The sequence below is a fragment of the Rousettus aegyptiacus genome, unplaced genomic scaffold (genome assembly GCF_014176215.1).
Source record: "Rousettus aegyptiacus isolate mRouAeg1 unplaced genomic scaffold, mRouAeg1.p scaffold_m13_p_8, whole genome shotgun sequence".
NCBI lineage: Eukaryota > Metazoa > Chordata > Mammalia > Chiroptera > Pteropodidae > Rousettus > Rousettus aegyptiacus.
This window is the reverse complement of record NW_023416311.1, coordinates 86,947,804-86,968,129: the sequence shown is the minus strand read 5'-3', so window position 1 is coordinate 86,968,129 and position 20,326 is coordinate 86,947,804. Positions and strand designations below refer to the sequence as shown.

General features: G+C 36.4%; 1 pseudogene; it reads right to left on the bottom strand.

Moving 5' to 3' along the window:
- Positions 1–241: 241 nt before the first annotated feature.
- On the bottom strand, positions 242–360 carry LOC118607087 (annotated as a pseudogene).
- Positions 361–20,326: the final 19,966 nt, after the last annotated feature.

Genomic DNA, 20,326 nt, shown 5'->3' with positions numbered 1-20,326 from the left:
AGTCACAGTTGACATATAACATATTAGATTTGGGTGTACAACACAGTGATTAGACATTTATATATCCTGATAAGTCTGGTACCCCTCTGACACCATCCTAGTTATTACAAAATTGTTGACTGTATTCCTTATGCCATACTTTATATACCCATGACTATTATTATAACTGGAAATTTGTACTTCTTATTCTCTTCTGCTTTTTTTTTTGATCAGCTTACAATCCCTTATTTTTTATATTTTACTCGTACAGCACCTGGTTTTCCTAGGTGGCCTCCCATCCAAGTATTAACCAGGCCCAACCCTGCTTAGCTTCTGAGATCAGACAGGATTGGGCTTGTTCAGGGTGGCATGGCAGCAGACATTTTTACCTTTTTCATCCATCCTCTAATCATCTTCCCATCTGGTGACCATCAATTTGTTCTCGGTATTTATGTTTCTTTCTGTTTTGTTTGTTCATTTATTTTGTTTTTTAGATTCCATATATAAGTGATACCATATGATACTTGTCTTTCTCTGTCTGATTTATTTCACTTAGCATAATACCCTCTAGGTCCATTCATGTTGTTGCAAATGGCAAGATTTTATTCTTTTTTATGGCTGAGTATTTTTCCATTTATATATGTACCACATCTTCTTTATTCATTCATCTGTTCATGGACACTTAGGTTGCTTAATGTATTTTGGCTGTTGTAAATAGTACTACAATGAGCATAAAGGTGCATGTATCTTTTCAAATTAGTGGTTTAGCTTTCTTTGGATAAATCCCCATAAGTGTAATTGCTGGGTCATATGGTAGTACTATTTTTAATATTTTGAAGCACCTCCATACTATTTTCTGTATCAGCTGCTCCAATTTACAATCCCACTAACAATAAATGGAGGGTCCTTTTTCTCCACATTCTTGCTAATACCTGTTTGCTAACATTGATAATACCTATTTTGACAGGTGTGAGGTAATATATCTTATTGTGGTTTTGATTTACATTTCCCCAATGGTTAGTAATGTCAAGCATTTTTTCATGTGCCTGTTGGCTGTCTGTATATCATCTTCAGAGAAATGTTTATTCCATGTCTTGTGCCCATTTTTTAATTGAATTTTTAATTGGATTGTTTGTATTTCTGATGTTGAGCTACATGAATTCTTTATATATGTTGGATATTAATCCCATATCTGATATATCATTTGCAAATATCTTCTCCCATTAAGTTAGTCGCCTTTTTGTTTTGTTGATGATTTCCTTTGTGGTACAAAAGGTTTTTAGTTGATGCAGTCTCATTTGTTTATTTTTGATTTTATTGTCTTTGCCATAGAAGACATATCAAAAAAATATTGCTAAGATCAATTTCAAAGAGGTAATTGCCTATTTTTTTTTCTAGGAATTTTATGATTTTAGTTCTTACAACATTTAAGTCTATGAATTTTCCTGTACATGTCTTTTGGTGTGTGCTAGTTTCAATAAGGCTGTTTTTCAAACTGTGGTTTGTGACCCATAACTGAATTATAAAATCAATTCAGTGGGTCATGAGTATCATTAAAAGGAAATTCTTACAGTAAACTAGACTAGACTAGAAAATGTCAGAGTGAATTATATATATATGAGAATTATTTCATAAAACTTTTGCTGTAGTATGTGTGAGTGCATGTGTATGTAACATATATGCATGCATCGAATTGGGATATAAAATATATTTTTTATTGGGGGTCATGGCCCAAATTTTGAAAGCTACTGTTTCAGCACACATGGTTAGGAGTAGGTTTTGATGTCACAATTTACATTTTTTTACATTGTGTGTCCATTAATTTATTTTAGCTATAGCTATTTTTAATGCTTTGTCCTTTAATCTTTATATGAGAATTAACCAGTTAACACACCACCATATTACAGTATTAAAGTATTTTACCAGTTATTGTGTATTTTTATATGTTTTCATGTTACTAATTAGCATCTTTTCATTTCAGTTTGAAGAACTCTATTAAGCATTTCTTGTAAGGTAGGTCTGGTGAGAAACTCAGCTTTTGTTTTTTGGGAAAGTCTTTATCTTGCCTTCATTTCTGAAGGACAATTTTTTGGGGGTAAGATGTTCTTGGTTGGTAGTTTTTTTCTTTCATCACTTTGAATATATCATCTAACTGAGTCCTGTCCTGTAAAGTTTCTGTTTAGAAATTTGCTGGTTGCCTTAGGGGGATTCTCTTGCACGAGAGAAAAATGTCTTTTGCTGCTTTTAAAGTTCTCTCTTTTTTGATTTTAGACAGTTTATAAAATAATGTGCCCTTGAGAATATCATTTTGGATTAAAATTATTGGTGACCCATTATCTTCATGAACTTGGACGTCTCAGTCTTTCCCTAAATTTAGAATGTTCATGTGCATTATTTCTTTAAAAATGTTTCTGCCCCTTTCTCTTCTTTTTCTTCTAGAACTCCAGTAGATTGTTCTTAATGGTGTCCTAACAGTCCTGTAGGCTTTCTCCATTTCTTTTCATCCTTTTTTTTTTTGCTTCTCTTGCTGTATTATTTCAAATTACTTGTCTTCAAGCTCACTGATTATTACTTTTGCTTGGCTCAGAATACTGCTGAAGCTCCCTATTAAATTCTTCAATCCAGTCATTCTATATTTAAGCTCCAAAATTTGTTGTTTTTAAAAATCTTTTTTAAAACTTCTAATTTTGTTCTTATATTGTTTTTCTGATTTTATTGAATTGTTTGTATTGTTTCGTAGCTCTCTGAGCATCTTTAAAACAATTATTCTGTTTTCTTCTTTGGGTTTAGTGATTAGAGGTTTACTGCATTCCTTCGGTGATGTCGTTTCCTTGCTTCTTCATGATCTGTAGTTTTGTGGAGGTGTTTGTACATTCAAAGAAGCAGTTATCTATTTTAACCTTTATGGACTGACCTTAATAAGGAAAGACCTTCACCTGTGGGAAGGGGCAGGTGCTGTGATTTCATATCTAGTGGTATTGGGCACCAAGTGCAGAGTTTGTGGTGGCTCTGGTCCAGGGAGTTGTGATTTCTCATTGGCCCAAGCTACTGAGATCCGCAGTAGTAACAACTGCATGTTTCTTGGCAAGGGCTGTGATAGATCCACAGTGGCTTAAAGGGCTGCTGGAGTTCTCAGTAGGACCTCCAGGTGCAGTCTCTAGGGATCAAGGCAGACAGCAATAGTTGTCGGATCTGCATACATTTGGCTATGGGTACCACCTGCAGGGGCCTGTGTAGTGATAGGGCCTGGTTGCAGACATACACACAGTGATGGAAATAGGGCCAAGAGCAAGGCCCAGGACCAACTTTGGTGTACTGACAATGGCAGGGGCCCTGGCTGTTTGTGTGCCCTCTTGTGACTATACGATCTCACCTCAAGTGTATGCATATGAATGGAGTTGGGCCAGCAAGATATAGGTGCACAGCTGGAAGGGCTAGTTGCAAGCAAGCCCAGCAGCGAAGGCCAGTGATAGGAAATGGGGCCAGAGCTGGGTCCACAAACAGCTGAGGGAGTCTTGATTGTCAGTGTGCACTCCTGAGGCTAAAGGGTCTCGCCCTGGGCACAAAGCACTTTAGGCCAGTGAGAAGAGTCAGGCTAGTGGTATGCAAGTACATAGCTTGAGGACCTAGCTCGAAGTGTATGTGTGACTTGAGGGTCAGCCTCCAGGGTCTATGCTCGTGTTTTGCATTTGCACAGCTGCAGAGGCCTGAGCTGGCTGTGGGTGTACATTCCAGGCACTAACAGGAGAGAATAGGAAGGGAGTGAGGATAAACTCACATAGCTGGTGTCTGCAAATATGGATATGTGTTGGGTAAATATCAGTGAAATCTACAGGGGGTCCTCCACAGCTGTGCTGCCTGCCTGCAGAGCAAGTCACTGGAACTGCAGTTGCTTCTGCTATGTGGCTGGTACTAGTGACTCCTGCCCTTCTTCCTTGTCCCCACTCATCTCTATATATTTCAGCTTTGCTAGTCTATGGGTAGGGTGAAAGCAAACTAGATTCCTTCAGATGGTGCCTGGAAAGGCTGAGGAAGATGGTTGCTCAGCCTGCTCTCCCTTTGCCAGTGAAGAAAACTCTCTCTGGGAATCTCCTCTTGGCTCTGAGCAGGGCTGGCATAGGAGGTAAAATGACGCAGGCAAAATGAGGCTGTTTTCCCTTCTCTTTTTGTGAGGTTTTTCTCTAGGTTTTTTTTTTTTTTTTTTTTTTTTTTTTTTTTTTTTTTTTTTTTTTTTGGTTCCACTTGTTTCTCGTGTGGATTCCTGAGCTCTCCCAAAGCTGTTTTTGTTCATGGATATCTAATTGTTCTTCTTCATGGGGGGATGGAGTTTGGGGTTTCCTACTCTTTTGTCTTTGTGGTTTCACTTCCTTTTTGATTAGAGACAACTTTATGCGGGTAGATGAAGTGATGTCCTCAGGATTTCTCTGTAATAGTCTCAATTTGCACTGAGACATGTCACACATTGTTGCTCATATCATTCTTGCCTCTAAGAGTAGGTAGTCCTATGAAATTCTAGTCCTGTATGCTTTGATTTGGCAGTTAATAGCTCAGAATAAAAATGATTTGGTTTTAAGTCTCCCTGAATTGAAGTCATTTAGGTAGATTATTCTTGGTCTTTATCGATACTTCATTAATCCTTGATCACTAGAATTCTCTTATGGATACTTCATCTCTTGGCAGGAAGAGGAGGAGGATGGACGAGGGAGGGAGAGAGAGAGAGAGAGGAGAATCCATCATGTATAAAAATAACTTTCAAGCTTGCCTTATATATTTTGGCAGTCAATTTCTATATTAAAAAATAAAAACTCTTAAAGTAGCTGCATCATCTCGTTTCACCTTTATTTTATTATAACCTTTTCCATCATCTTCAAACAGCCTTCCAAATTTTTATAAAATCTTTTTAGCATTTGTTCTATAAAATACCAGCACTTCAATGGAAATTACTCATGTGGAATCAAGGCACATATATTTTAAATGATCTCAGACTTTGAATCACTATTATTTTTTGAAATATATAAGGTTATTAAATGAAGAATCACTTCTTGGACATGATCTGGACTGTCTAAACCATAACATCTCTTATGCAGTTTTATAAAAGTTGTGGGTTCATTGGATCAAATTGATATATTGCTTTCAAACTTCAGACATGAGTGGATTTAAAAAGTAGGAAAATATTTATTGTAAGTATGGAAATAAAGGAATAAGAAAACTCCAGGTGGCTGCTGTGGTTCCTCACCTGGCCCTACTTGGGAAACACAGGAAAAAGAAAAATGAGAGATCAGGACAGAGCCTGAACACAGCCCTAGGCTAGGATTTGTTAGTGAGTAAACAGCTTCTGACCTGAACTTGGATTTCTAGCATCTGTCTCTCAGAGAGAGACCAAAAGTATTAGAGTTCTATAACATTTCCTTAGAGTTTCCTGAAATAGGTAGTACTGTTTTCATTTCAGTATCTCTACACAAATCAGCTCTCTGCTTTCCTACACATTGCTCATCTGGCACCTTCTTCTTACGCTTTATGTCTCACACTTCAAAAGATACTTCCTCCTTGAGGCATCCCCTTAGTACTGAGGAAAGGCTCTTATGCCTTCATTGGCCCCCAGTACATACTCTACATATGTCTGGTAACTGAATGGATTATGCAGTTAGTAGTAGTTAGTAGTGTTATGCAGGACTCTATTTCCTTGAATTTCTTTTCAAAACAAAGCAAGCAAGTGAATGAACAAACAAACAGCCCAACATCTGTTTTGTGGTCAACTAATTTTGGGAAAGTTATTATAGACTCCTCTTACATACTTATTATATAAATTTCGGTATTGATGGTCTAAAAAATCATTCAAGAAAGGCACTTCATTTTACCCAATAGTCCTAGAATTAATTGACCATGAAAGATCTCTTTTGAGAAACATATGTCTGTAGATTTCTCTGGAACAAGTTTGGGAAACGCTGTCTTATTGTGTTGTGATTTGTTTTCTTTGCACTGCTTCTCCACTAGGCCATAATTACTGGTATCATCAGTGCTTGGTACAGAGCCTGGCACATAGTAGGTCCTTAATGAAATTATTTGTTAATAAAATATGGGAGAGAGAAAAGGAATGACTTCCATATTTGAAGCTTGGGCAAACAGTTATTTATTGTTGTATGACAAACCACCCCAAAATTTAGTGGCATAAAGAAATCCTTTTTTTTAATGTTCATGGTTTTTGTGTGTTTGGAATTCAGAAAGAGGACAGTGGGGGACAACCCTCTATTTGCTTCAAAATATCTGGGACCTTTGATGAGATGACACAAATGGCAGAGGGGTGCTTAGGGTGGCTGGGGGCTGAAAGGCTTGTGCTAGAGGACCCATTTCTAAGGTGGTCTTCTCACTCACGTGAGTGGCCAGAGCACCTACATGTACCCCCTCAAGCATGATGGTTTTAGCATCATGGAACTTTCTGCATCTTGGCTCAGGGTTCCAAGAATAAGTACTCCCAGAAACCAGGCAGCAGCTGCTAGTATTTTAATAACTCGCCCTCAGAAATCTCACCTATGTCAAAGAATTTATAGCCTTGCTTCAAACTGTCACAGCACCTATGAGGATAGCGATGCCACTAATTGATGTAAGAGATTCAGGAGAAGAGAGTTTGCGGGTAGGAGAGAATGGTAAAAGGATGTGTTTGAGTGTAAGACGCATGTGAACATCCAGGTGGGGATGTGTAAGGGCATCTTAAGTATATCTGGAGCTCAGGAAAAAGGTGGGAATTGAAAATTAGGGTTAGGGTTTAACTATTATAGTTGATGCTGCAAGCATAAATAACATTCTCTCAGGAAATTTTGCAGAGAAGGAGAGAAGAGAGGCTCAGAACACAGACTTGGGCTGATGTTATAGACTGAAAGTGTCCTCCCTCAAATTTAAGTGTGAAATCCTGATGCCTAATGCGATGGTGTTAGGAGATGAAGCCTTTGGGATATAATTAGGTCATGAGACTAGAGCCCTCATGAATGGGATTAGTGTCCTTGGAAAAGAGACCCCAGAGAGCTCTCTCATTCTCTTTTTGCCATATGAGGATACAACTCAAAGACAGCAGTCTGCAACAAAGAGGATTCTCCCCAGACTCCGACCATGCTGGCACCCTGACCTTGGACTTTTAGCCTCCAGAACTGTGAGAAATAAATTTCTGTTGTTTATAAGCCACATAATTTATGATACTTTGTTATAGAAGTTCATACTCACTAAGACAGCTGGGTAATGCCAACACGTAAGGGGAAACTGGAAGAAAATAAGCAGGGAAGGGTGATGAGAAGCTGCAGCCACAGTGGCAGGAGGATAGGACAGCATGGTCCTCGGCAGCCCAGATAAATCAGAGTTCCAAGGGCAGGATGGTCAACAGTTTCCCATGCCCTAGATGAGTCAAACAAGGAGGGCCAAGAAGTGTCCACTGGGTTGGCAAAAATAGAATCCTTTAATAAGGGGAGTTTCAGAGAAGAGAGATGGAGGACAGAGGTGGTGGTGGGGACAGTTGTTGAGATGTTGGGATGGGAGTTGGCGGTGGGAAGCTTGAGTGCAGGGTGCTGAGGGAGGAAGCTCTGCATTCGCAGTTGAGCTGCATTCAGGTGGAGAGAGAGCTCCTTTCTCTAGCCCCAAAAACCTTTCTTTATGATTGCACCACAGAGTCACACGGCACCTCATTCACAATTGTTACAAATGTGTAAAAGTCATTGAATGGAAAAAGCTTTTAGGAGTGCAAGGCAGCCAGGATGGATCACATAACAGCCCAAACAAGTGACACATCCCTAGATAAGCCTGAAGCCACAGCCAGTAACAGCTCTGGAATCTGCCAGGGAGTAGCTGATGCGAGGAGCAAATATACTTCCTCTGTTTGGCATCCGCAGGCTGCTGAGAAGGGCAGTTCGCCAAGTTCGTTTTCCTGAAGGGTTTAGTGTAGTGTGGGCTCTGTGATTGTAAAGTTATGCTACATGTGGGGACCGAACAAGGACTGTTGGGACAGGGAAATGGTGTGTCATCTTACACTTTCTACTAGCCCTCCTGACATTTCTCTTTCAGGAAAAGGCAAATGCAAGCCTATAGTAGAAACAATTTTAATGTTCAATCTTTTTGACTCTTTGGGCTTGAACATGGCTATTGCAAACATTTCATTGTAGTAGGTAAATTGTGATTAAATAAATTAATATACTTAAAGCTCTTAGAACAATGCCTGTTTTAAGAATAAACTCCATGTACATGTAAAGTATTACTATTAATATCATTTTATTATTATGTCATAGCTTTGAATACAGGATTACAGTTTGGTTCCAAGGAAAATCTTCTTCCCTCTTATCTTAACTTTCATAGATAAGATAAACTTCATATTATGAACCTTTTCAAGAAACCTTATAAAAATGGGAGTAAGATTTCTTTAGCCCTAAGTAAAAGCACTATTATTCGAAAACAAAGTGACAACCAACTATGTGTACTCAAAATAGTCCAAATTTGACAACTGAGTGAATATATTTAACCTAAGAGGATGTTCTTTGTTGCTGGTGGGCTTTGATTTCAGCGACTTGTTTTTGAGTCTTATTATCCAGCTTGAGAGAGCTCCCTTTTGGGAAAAGCAGTGTGCTCAAATGATAAAATGTATGGGTGTAAAGTGATCCAACTTGAAGGCCTACTGAAAATTAGGAGCCCCATTGTCTTTCTTGTTCTCTTGGAGAGAGAGAATGCTAGCAAGTTCAGGTCAGAAGCTGTTTACTCACTAGCAAATCCTAGCCTAGGGCTGTGTTCAGGCTCTGTCCTGATATCTCATTTTTCTTTTTCCTGTGTTTCCCAAGAGGGGCCAGGTGAGGAGTCACAGCAGCCAGCTGGGGAGGTCTAGGGTGAGATCTATGGGGATTATTTTATCTTTTATTCCTACTCTGAAAATAACATCTTATCTACCAAAATCATCTCATGCTTGCACTTTTGAGGGCAGAATTCCGTTTTGATTCAATGCCTCAAAAGTATGATATAAATCCACATTATGCTAGGGAAAAAGATGTTATTTGTTATTTCTAATTTTAAGAAGTTCATAATATATTTTAGATATGTTGAAATTCATAGCTGTCTGTCTGCCTGTTTACCTACCTGCCTACCTACCTACCTACCTGCCATCTATCATCTATCTGATATCTATCCTATCAATTACATATATACACTTAGAAACATGAGTGCCATCCCTGGGCTTTTGCAGCATTTTCTGAGTTGAGGATGAGGTTGACAAGAGTCATCTATTATTGTAAGAAGGATGCTGTGGCCTGACAAATATATGGACTTGTTCTTCCAGAGGACACAAAGGGGGTGGTCTCTGATGCTTAAGTAGAGGGGATTTAAGTTAATCTCAGGGACAAGCAGTGTGTTTTGCACACAGCAGGTGTTCTGTAAATGCTTGTTGTTCAAAATGCAACTCGCATCTGAATTTGTAAGGGTTTCATGGACACAAAATTCCTGAAATGCCTTTATTCTTTTGCTGTTAGTGTGTATGTGCTTGAAAACCTCCTAGAAGCTATAATGCTATGCTTAGACTGGGAAAATGTCACAGATATGTCTAATTCTTCAGCTTCTTAGGAGAATAATGTCCATAACAGAATTTTGGGGGCCCTTGAATTCAGGTGATATGTCTGTGAATATTGGTCCTCAGTAATTTGCAAAGCTAGGGTCTCTTAACCTTTTATAATGCTATGTCTAAAGTCAGCTGTTCCTAAACTTAATTTTATAGGACTTGGAATATAGTTAGTTTCTATGTCTCTAGAACTCACAACCTTGTTGATTTGGAGACTAGAGTTTGTGTCTTTAGAAAATGAGACAAGACCTATTGATGGTCAGAAAGCATTAATAGTAAACCCATCTGCTCAAGTCAAGTTTTGCCTGACGATGTCTGTAGCAAGATCAAATGGAATGCCATATTATTTCTAATTTAATTTTTGATTATCCAGACCAATGGGGATAAACCAAGAGGTAAAGAAATGCTACAGGGGAAAGTAAACTCTTTCTCTTTTCTCTCTCTCTTTTTTCCTCTCTTTCTCTTTCTCTTCTCACACATGCACACACATAACATACACATATAGACCTTTGGAATTTGAGTGACTCAAAAAGAAAATAATTAGCCATATTGGACTTTGCATCTAAAATACTCATTTAAATTAGCTGTCACTCATTGTAACAATATTTTATGGGGGGAAAAATTGTTTGGTGACCAACAAAATAATTTTCATTATCACAGTGTACGATATACAAGATAATGATACAAGACACTACTCAGTTAATGGTCTAACCCAAAAGACAAGCTTTGATGTCCAATACAGCAGTCACTAGCCACATATAGTACTGAGCACTTGAAATATGGCAAGTGCAACTGAGGAGCTAAATTTAAAATTTTACTTTAATTATTTTAACTTTAAATTTAAAAACTGATACGCAGTTCAGTTATTGGATAACTTTTATAAATATTTGAAACAACTTGCATATGTTAATTTACTTTTTGAGTAAATGCTGTGAAGTCTAAATACAGAGCAAGAATGGAATGAGATATGTTATATGTGTAAAATACACACCGAATTTTAGAAACAATACAAAAAATAATGTAAAATATCTCATCAATAATTCTTTTACCTTAATTACATATGAAAATGGTAATATTTGGATATTTTGAGTTAAATGAAATATATTGTTTCATTTAATTTTACATGTTTCTTTTAAAGTTTTGTGATGTGGCTACTGGTAAATTTAAAATGGCATATGTGGCTGACATTATATTTCTATTGGAATAGGAAGTACATGGTACAGTATTTAAAAACAACAAAAAAATTCAATAAAAGCATGGAGGAGATTTGGAAATAACCGAAGCTTTTCAGTACTCAAAAGAGAAGAAACATTTCAGATAGAGGGAAGGATATGTGCAAAAGACTCAGGCGAGAGTGTGTACGTGAGGTTCTCTGATGCAGAGTGTGTAGTGTGTGCACTGACTTGATGGGAAGTTCAGTTGTAGAGTTAAATATTGATAAAGACTGATTGTGCAGGGTGCTGAATGCCAAGCTAAGAAGCTTAGGTTTTACTCATGAGACAATTGAGGAGGAATTGTAGGTTTTGAGAAAAGAGGATATTTTCTGGAGATTAGTGTTTTTTTTTTTTTATTTGAGTGAAGAAATATGAGAAAGGAGAAAACAGCTCACAGAATATCATAATATTCATGGTGTAAGGAGGACCTGATTTTAATTGAGTGGTGGTATTGGAAATCAAACTAATGTTAATGAGAATAATGATAGCTAATATTTATTATGGGCTTATTTTGTGCTAAGCATTGTAATAAATGTTTTTGTATGTGTTATCTTATGTAACTCTCATAATACTTCTCTGAAATATGTTCTGTTTTTGTCCCCATTTTATAGCTGAGGAAATGGAAGCATACAAAAGTTAAGCATCTTGATGACAGAGCTAGTAAGATCACACAGCTAGTAAAAGGTAGAGCTGGAATTTGACCGAACTACTGAGATTGACCAATAATGATTAGGTTCAATTTTGGGAAATAGATGGCATCTTTTTTTCCTGTTTCTCCCATCTTCCTGGAGAGTAATCACTCCTAGGGAGACTGGGGAAGGGACACTTTTCTTTCTGTCATCTAATACACCAAGTTTGAAGAAGCTCTGAATTAGTGGTAAGCACACACTGGCTCTAGGATTTAGGTTGCCAGCTATCAGATCAACACTTGTGTCCTGAGACTTGGTTTCTTCCTCTCTCTTTTTTTCAAAATATCAGACCCGTTAATCCCACAAATTGTAATCAAAGAGTATAAAATTTGAAGCCAAAAGATCTGAGTTTATTCACTTTGACTCATAATAGCTATATGATTTTATAAGTCATGGTGTGAACTTCAATTTCCTCTCTTATAAAATGGTGCTGATGATAATCCTGACCCCCAGGAATATGGAGGATGAAAGGAAGTCATTCTTGTGAAAATACTACCACGGTGACCTATAAAGCTTTAGGGTCAGGAAGTTTCCTATTCTATATAGTCTATAATGTACTAAAGACAGAGGTAACTGTGGTGAAAAGATCAAAGATTTGTTTCCAGACTTGTCATGAGCTAGGTTTCAGATTTTCCAAGTTTTGTTATCTCTAAAATGGGAATAAAAATGTATTCCTTGTCTACCACTAAGTTCTTTTAAGAGTCAAATAAATTAACATACACGACTATGTGATTTTGGTTTGAAAAATGACACAATGAAATATAGATATGAATTGGTGATATTATCGAGTACACAAGGTTTTAAAACACAAGAAAGTCATTCACTGGATATTTGAGAAACATTATTCAAAAGAAGAAAAAAGGCAATAATCTAGACTCAAAAAAAGACCTTGAAAATTTAAGTGATCTTGCTCATAGTCACATAATGTTCTGTTGGAACAAGGAGTAAAATTTTGTCCTTTTGGGTTTCCAGTAGTTCCTTCAGTCAATAGAGTCTCGATACCTCAAATATCAGATAATATGAAATCTAAATCCACTAAAGTGTTTTTGAAAGGCAAGTTGCCATATATAGAGTGAATTCCCATTTATTTGTAGGTAACTGATGTGTACATTTGCATATGTGTGTGTGTCTGAACACTTTTATGAAAGAAATTAAATGTTGAATTAAGAAGATAATATGAGGGATTTATAGTTAGTAATTCTCTATAAATGCTATAATGTCAATATAGATGCAATTCAGTATCTTATAGCTTTGTCCTGTACAAATCAGTGCAATGTGAATTAATTTTTATATCCATGACTCAAAGATGCCATAAATCAGAAATGACTTCTTATATTATTTAATAAAAATTATGTTCTATAAAATCATATTATTGAATACATTTGGTTATATTTTACTGAAAATTGATAATCTGCATATGCATTACTGGCATGCTTGCTTTTATAGCCAGCATTATATTTTTATTAAAATGTAATCTAAAAATCATTTTCTCTTGGAAAAATTCCTCTTTTTGGTAAAATATTTTCTGGTGTTGACTGAGCATTTTGTGACATCAAGCCTTGTCTACATGAACAGTATTAACTATATGAAAACAAGAGTTAAGTACAAGAGGTTGTAAGGGATGCTCTAAGGTGCTGTGCAGACACTCACTTCAGGGCAAAGCACTCACTCTGCCACATGTCTGATGGTTGAAGCACGGTATCTCACTGCAGTTTCATTTTCCATTTCTCTTACACTGAAAATTGTCCTCAACCAGCGGGCGCCACCTCACTCAAACTTAAGCCTCTTCCCCGGGGTAGCCCACATCAGTGAGTGATCAGTGCAGGGTGCAAAAGTTCAGACTCTGCTTCAATGTGGTACAACTCTGAAGGGCCATCCCAGCTCCAGAGCTTGTTGAGGGACTGGCTCTGCCCTTTCAGCAGCTGCATCACAGCTCAATTTCTCTTTCTGCTCTAATGCCCTAATTCCTTTATAGGTGTTGTTCTCAAGGTACTCCTCAATAAACCTCCTGCACAGGAATCCCTATCAGGGTCTGTTTCCCTAGGTTACCCAATTTAAGGAGAACAGGGTTAGTTGAGTTAATCCTGTCAAGTCAAAAGAAACTTCAGACTGGGGAAAGGAAATCACAGATGTTTTGGAAACATACATGGTTATGCCACTAGCGGGTATCTTTCCCTCTTTTTGGACTAGCAGGAGGTAGGAGTTGTTCTTTTATGTAGTTGATTAGGGAAATCTTCTCTGACAAGGTGAGAGTTGAGTAGAGATCTAAAAGAAAGGAGGTAGTAAGGCTTATAGTTCTTTGGCAGAAGAATGTTCCGGGGAAAGAGACCATTAAGTACCAAGACGGTGATGTAGGACCATGCTTGGCATACTCCAGGAATAACAGAGAGCCTCAGTGTTGGTTGGAGCAGAGTAAGCATGGAGGAGAGTCGTGTGGGAGATAAGGTCATAAATGCAGGTATGCCAGACTAGGTAACATCTGATGCCATTATATAACTTTGGATACTAGGACATTGGAAGAATTTTAATAGAGAATTGACTTCATCTGACATAAAAGGATCATTCTGGCTAGTGTTTGAGATTCAATTTTATTGGATAAAGATAGAAGCCAATGAGGAGGAAACAGTAGTAATCCAGGTGAGAAATGATACTGGTTAGGAGCAGCTTGATAGAGGTTGAGGTGGTAAGTATTTACATTCTAAATACTAAAACCAACAGGGTTTGCCAATATATTGAATATGGGTGTGAGAGAAGGAAAATTGTCTAGGGAGACGTCAAGATTTTTGGCTTGAACACCTGGAAAGATGAAGTTGCCATTTCCTGAAATGGGGAAAGACTATGATGAAAATAGAGTTTTTTTGAGAAGACAGAAATCAGGAGTTCTGTTTGGAGCATTTAGGGATTTCTATTAGCCACCTATAGTGAGATGCCAAGTAGACAGTATACTATACGAATCTATAGTTTAGGACACATATTTAGGCTGGAAATAAAACTTTATTTATTTATATTATTAATGCTGTCATTAGTAATATAGTTGGTATATAAAGTAAGAAACTGGATGAGATTGCTGGGGTACGAGTATAGATAGAAAAAATATCTGAGGTCTGAGCCCTGGGATGTTTCAACACCCAACATTTACAGGTTAGAGAGATGAAGAGAAATCAGCAAATAGACTGAAAAGAAATTTTCAATGAGGTTGGAGGGAAAGCAAACAATGTGGTATCCTGGGAGCCATGTGAAAACTGAGTCTAGGAGGAGAGAGTGATCAAGAATTTCAAATACTGCCATTAGGTCAAGTAAAATGACTTGGGAAATGTCCATTTGATTTAGACAACTGGAGGTCACTAGTGACAAGAGCTATTTCTCTGGCATGTTAAGGAACGAAGACTGACTGCAAAGTTCAGAAGGGAGTTTCAAGAAAGGAAAAGAAGATAGTGAGCAGAGATGTTTCCTGTGCATTTTGCTGTAAAGGAAAGCAGAAAAATGAGGTGAAATCTGGAAGGAGATACGAGGTCAGGGAAAATTTTGATTTTGTTTTGTTTTTAAGAGGGAATGTAGGGTGCCTGAAGGTAAATGATTATGTGTGTGTTAAGAGAGAGAGGAGATCTGCTGGAGTTACATCATTGAGCAGCTGAGAGAGGATGGGCTCTCATGCACGAGTGGAGGAGGTGGCCTTTAGGAAGAACAACGGTAGTAACACGCATAATGTTAGATTCGACAAGTCGATAGTATCAAATCATTAGTAACCAATTTACCAAATTGTACCTCAAATTATTTTTCTTTAAAAATGTGTTCTTCAACATATCTTCAGTCTGGCAAAGATAAAATTGGATAGCATACTATTGGAAGGGTGTACAGAAATTATTTCTCTCATACATCACTGGTGAGAGTGTAATTGGCACAGCCTGTATAGGGGAAATTTAACAAATATTTATGAAATTTACAAATACAAAATACACTTTATACCAGAAATTCCACTACTAGCTCATTCTATAGATATACTTACCAATGTAGTAAATGATATTTATTTAAGAATATTTATTGCACCACTGTTTGTTAGTAGGAAAAGATAACCAATTGAAATATTTATCAGTCGTGTATGTCATCCACTGATGTATAAGTTGTGGTGCACTCATGCAATGGAATTGGATACACCTGTAAAACAGGACTATGGAAGCTCTTTCTTTGTTGATGTAAAAGATCTCTGAGAAGTACTGTTAAGTAACAAAGTGAGCTATGAAACAGTGTGTACTGTTTGCTACCTTTTGTGAAAAATCAATATACATATATGATTTTTATATATTTTCATATGTTTAAATATCTCTGGAAAGATATATAAAACATTTAAAATAATATCACATGGAAGGTACTGTGGTAATTCATTGTTCATATGATAATTCTGTTTTAATCATGAGGTTTATTACTATAAAAATGAAAAAAAGAAAAGTATGAGAATTAAAAAAGTAAACAAGTTTATGACTTTAGTACTTTCGATCAACCAGAAGCTAAATATTTTAAATATAGACAGCTACCAATTTAAATCTAAAAATGTCAAGAAATGAAAATGTGTATTACAATTAATAAACAACCAATTTCACGTTTACTTTAAGCAATAGTAAGAATACTATCATTTTTAACTTCCAAGTAAAATATAAATTATAATTTTTTATAATATGTGTTATGTCCTTAAAATATTTTAACAAATTACATATAATCTAATTTATTACATTTAAAATTATATTCAACAGTATATTCAAATATATTATTCTAAATATGTTAATAAAATATTAAATGCATTGATGGATTTAGAAAAGTTAAACAATTTTAATATTTCCCAATTTTCTTAGATTTTGATTTTTTACAAGTATATATATGTTTTTATTAATTATTGCAGCATTGCATCAGAAACAGGCTGTATAGTTGCTAGAAGAAAGAGCAGTGCTATTCTTCTAATTTAACCCTCTTTTTTTGGATCAGTTATATTTCTTTCAGATTTTAGGCATTGGAACCTGGCTTTGTTTCGTATATTTGACCTAGATCAATATAAGGAACTTATGGCCATTTACTTTTCCTTTAATTACTTAAATTTGCTAATTTTTTTTTGGCTTCCTTTTGTCTGGGGAACAGAGGCTTAATATATAATAAATATGTCACAACAAGTGCACATTGAAATTATGCCTGAGAATAAGTATTTTAGATTCCTTAAAGTGATATCACACCAACCAGTGCTAAATATTTATATATTTTGAAATATCGGATTCTGATTTTCAGCATTAGTGACTGTACTTTCTGAAGTACCACTTGTCAAATAAACTCATTTCTAATAGTCAACAAATGCTATTAATTTTGAGATTTCTAAAATATAGTCTTGAAACACTAAGCGATATCTTTTGTCAGAACAAAGTACTAGTTGGCAATTCAAAGACATACCTATTTTTGAATGGTGTATTGTTAAGAGGAAATACTTGTGAACAAAAGGTGGAAATAACTGAACTGGGAATCAGGTATCACAGGTTGAGAACACGAATGGCAAGTAGAATATATGAGCAAAGTCTAAGAGCTTGAATGACAGCTCAAAGACAAGATGGGATTTCACCCACTTTCAAAACATTACTTTTGTGTTCTACTTAAAAGCACCGCTGCTTTTCTTTAATTCAAATGATTGTGAATGTTCAATGCTCAAGCATAAATATGAATTTCCATGTGCCCAAGGGTTGTAGAAGTTTCTGTATCTTATTGGGGGCTTCGTTTGACAACTAGATCTTTTTAAAAGATTCACATTCTCAGTTGTATTTTGTATATTAGTTCTTTACATGAATATGCTATAAATATAATTTGATTTTTTTCTCAATGGAAATACTAGGATTATGAAATAGAAAATATTATAGTCACATGTATTTAAAAAGTAATGAATCTATCTCTAAAAGCTGAAGTCAAGAAATAAAAACACCTCTTAATATGTTAAAGCAGGTAAATAATTTTAGCTGTGTAATTTTAAAAATACTCAGGAATATTTTATGTTCCTCCTTTATAATGGTGCTCTTCTAGGAAACTCATCTGTAATTATTTAAGTGATGCTAATAAGGGCAATCTAGAGACCTGGAATGCCCTTGCAAAATAACTAGACATTTCAAAGACATCAGTATTATGACTGGTGTTTTTGTCAATGAAAGATAAATATCACATTATCAGGAAACAAATACCCAAGGGGATAATAAGGTAAAATAATGTAATATAGGGCAAAAAACAACAAGTGTGAAATGCACAATCTGAGGTAATTATACCCCTTTCCTTTCTTTTTTAAGGGTCGCAAATCCAACTAATACAAGATCAAGGTAAGTAAAATGAAATAATATGGAAATAATATGGTAGAAGTTGGCATAGGATTGTGAAGCTAAGGTCATTTTTAAAATATGAATTTTATGTTGTGATTGTTATAATGAGAATATCTAATCTATTTACACTATGATGTATTTTTTTTTTAAATAAAGTTCCTTAGTTAAAGCTGAGAACATTTTGACTAGTTAAAATCATTTGAAGAGGGATAGTCAATTGGCAAGTTTTTATTTGGATATTTTACTGAATAATTAGACTATGATAAAAGTTGGCTTAAATATAATTGATCATAAAATTTTAACAGAGAAAATTGAATACAAAAGTAATATAATCAGAGGTGTCATCCTTAATATATTTATGCAAAGAGCATTTTGGGGTTTCCTTTAAGATAGATTAAAATGAGAACAACCAAAAAAAAATAATTTTGTGGTGAACTTGAAAATCCTAACCATTACTCTATCTGAGTACATTTTCATTTCAGCTTCTTAACATTTTCCTTGAAGGGAACTAGAGTGGAGTCTACATACTGTATAGTACTGCTTCAGAAAGGGAAACTCATCTTCAACCCATAGGATTACTAAAAAAGGCTAGTACTTAACTGGATTTTGGAAGACATACATATTTGTGAATTTTAAAGCAAAAGGGAGGAAACTGCGATTTTAGAGTCATTGGCTGTGAGAAGCAACCTTGGTAGTCATTTACTATGCCTCATTTTGATATAAGAAATGAATGAGGTCCAGAGGGATTAAATAAATTTCCCATGGTAATGTAGCTAGTTAAAGGCAGAACTAGATAGTGACTTGGGCTTCCTTATTGCCTTCTGAAATTTCGGTTCCTTCTGAGGATCATTCACATCGACATGTGCCCTTGCATTCTGGGCCATCCTCCTGATTGTGTCTTCACCGTCTTCCACCTACTCTGCTGCCACAGTGCTATTTCTAGGATGTGTATTTCAGACTTCAGGGGCTGCCCTACTGTCCTCTACATAAAATCAGTGAACTGGCAATGACGTGGGAGGATGAGGAAATATAGTCCGTCTGGCACTCATCCTCCATTCATCTATCTGTTCATTCGTAACAGAATTCTTCCCTCCTGCCTTTATACACATCCTTCTAGTGGTATGTTTCATGCTTTCTGTGTTTTCCATGTTAAGACTGCCCCCAGTGTTCATGTTAATTTGATTTCATCTAATAAAATGCTTGAGATTTTTTTAGAGTGCGGAAAAACAGAGCGATCATAGTTAAAATATGTCCTAAACCCATATCTTCCAAATTTGCCCCATCTGTGATACTCATATTTGCTGCCACCCCATCCCAAACTATCCCATATGAAATTACTCTATATTTACAGAAATAATCCTGTAGTTGGATGTTTGAGATTTTCCATGATCTTTCCCCCAAGATTTTAGTGTCATCTTTAGCCATCCAAACTAATGAACATTCTATTCCAGTAACAGTGGTGTTATAACTCACTGTCCATCCAACAAACTATATTTTTTTCCTCCCTCTTTTATTAGGTCAGGTTGATGGTGTCGAGAATGCCATGACAAATGAATGTTACTTACTACTGTGGGAGATTAAGAAAACTACTCAGCCAATATTACCAACACTATCGCCATTACCATTATTATTTACCATGGCAGGATCATAAATTTAACTCTTTTTATAACTTACATGTGCAGGGAAAAGTAATTTATTAATTTTATTAATAATTAATTTGGTCTCTCTATTCAACTCTAGGTGGTAGCGACCTCTATCCCTGAGATCCCCTTACCTCGAGTAACTAGACTAAATGTTCGATTGTCTTTAAAGTTTAGACCAATTGTAATTTAAATATCCCACTTGAGTAATGTTCAATTTCTTCAGGATCAAATGCTCAGTTCTTAGATGTTGTAATCTTCTACTGTCTCTCCCTGCTTCTTTCTAAGGTGTTATCTGTTATATAGGTGGAGGTGGGCAGTATAGTTATGTCAGAGGGTAAACTAGGGCCTTTGGGCAGTGTCTCTTACTTCTCTGGTCTCTGAGTCATTGTCCCATGCCCATATTATTGGTACTTGCCTCGCTCACTTTTGCAGGTGAAGTCAGTGTCTGGTGTACTTCCTGGACTCCCAAGCAGATTCATTCAGATCCCATCTTATGATGGTGCCACAGACTTCTTTGGGCCCTTTGTGCATGGTGAACTTTGCAGTTGTTAATTCACAGCCTTCTGGGCCCCCAACATCTGCAAATTCCCCACACAAATTCAGCTCTCTGTGGTCCCATTAATGCTATGTGAAAACATAGCTGAGGAAAACCACCTCCAGGATTTCCCTCTACCTAACCATAATGTATCATTTTCTTAACTTCTTGGGACTTCCCTTCTGCTGTGGGGCTCCCTGTTCAGAGTCCCAAACTCGAGGACATGTGGGGGAAGAGACCTGCCTGACCTTCTCTCAATGCTAGCTCCCTTGTCTCATGCTTCTTGCTTTTCCAGGGCAAACTCGGGACAATGTCTTGTCTACTGCTATGTGTCTTCTACTGCTGTCTCTTATT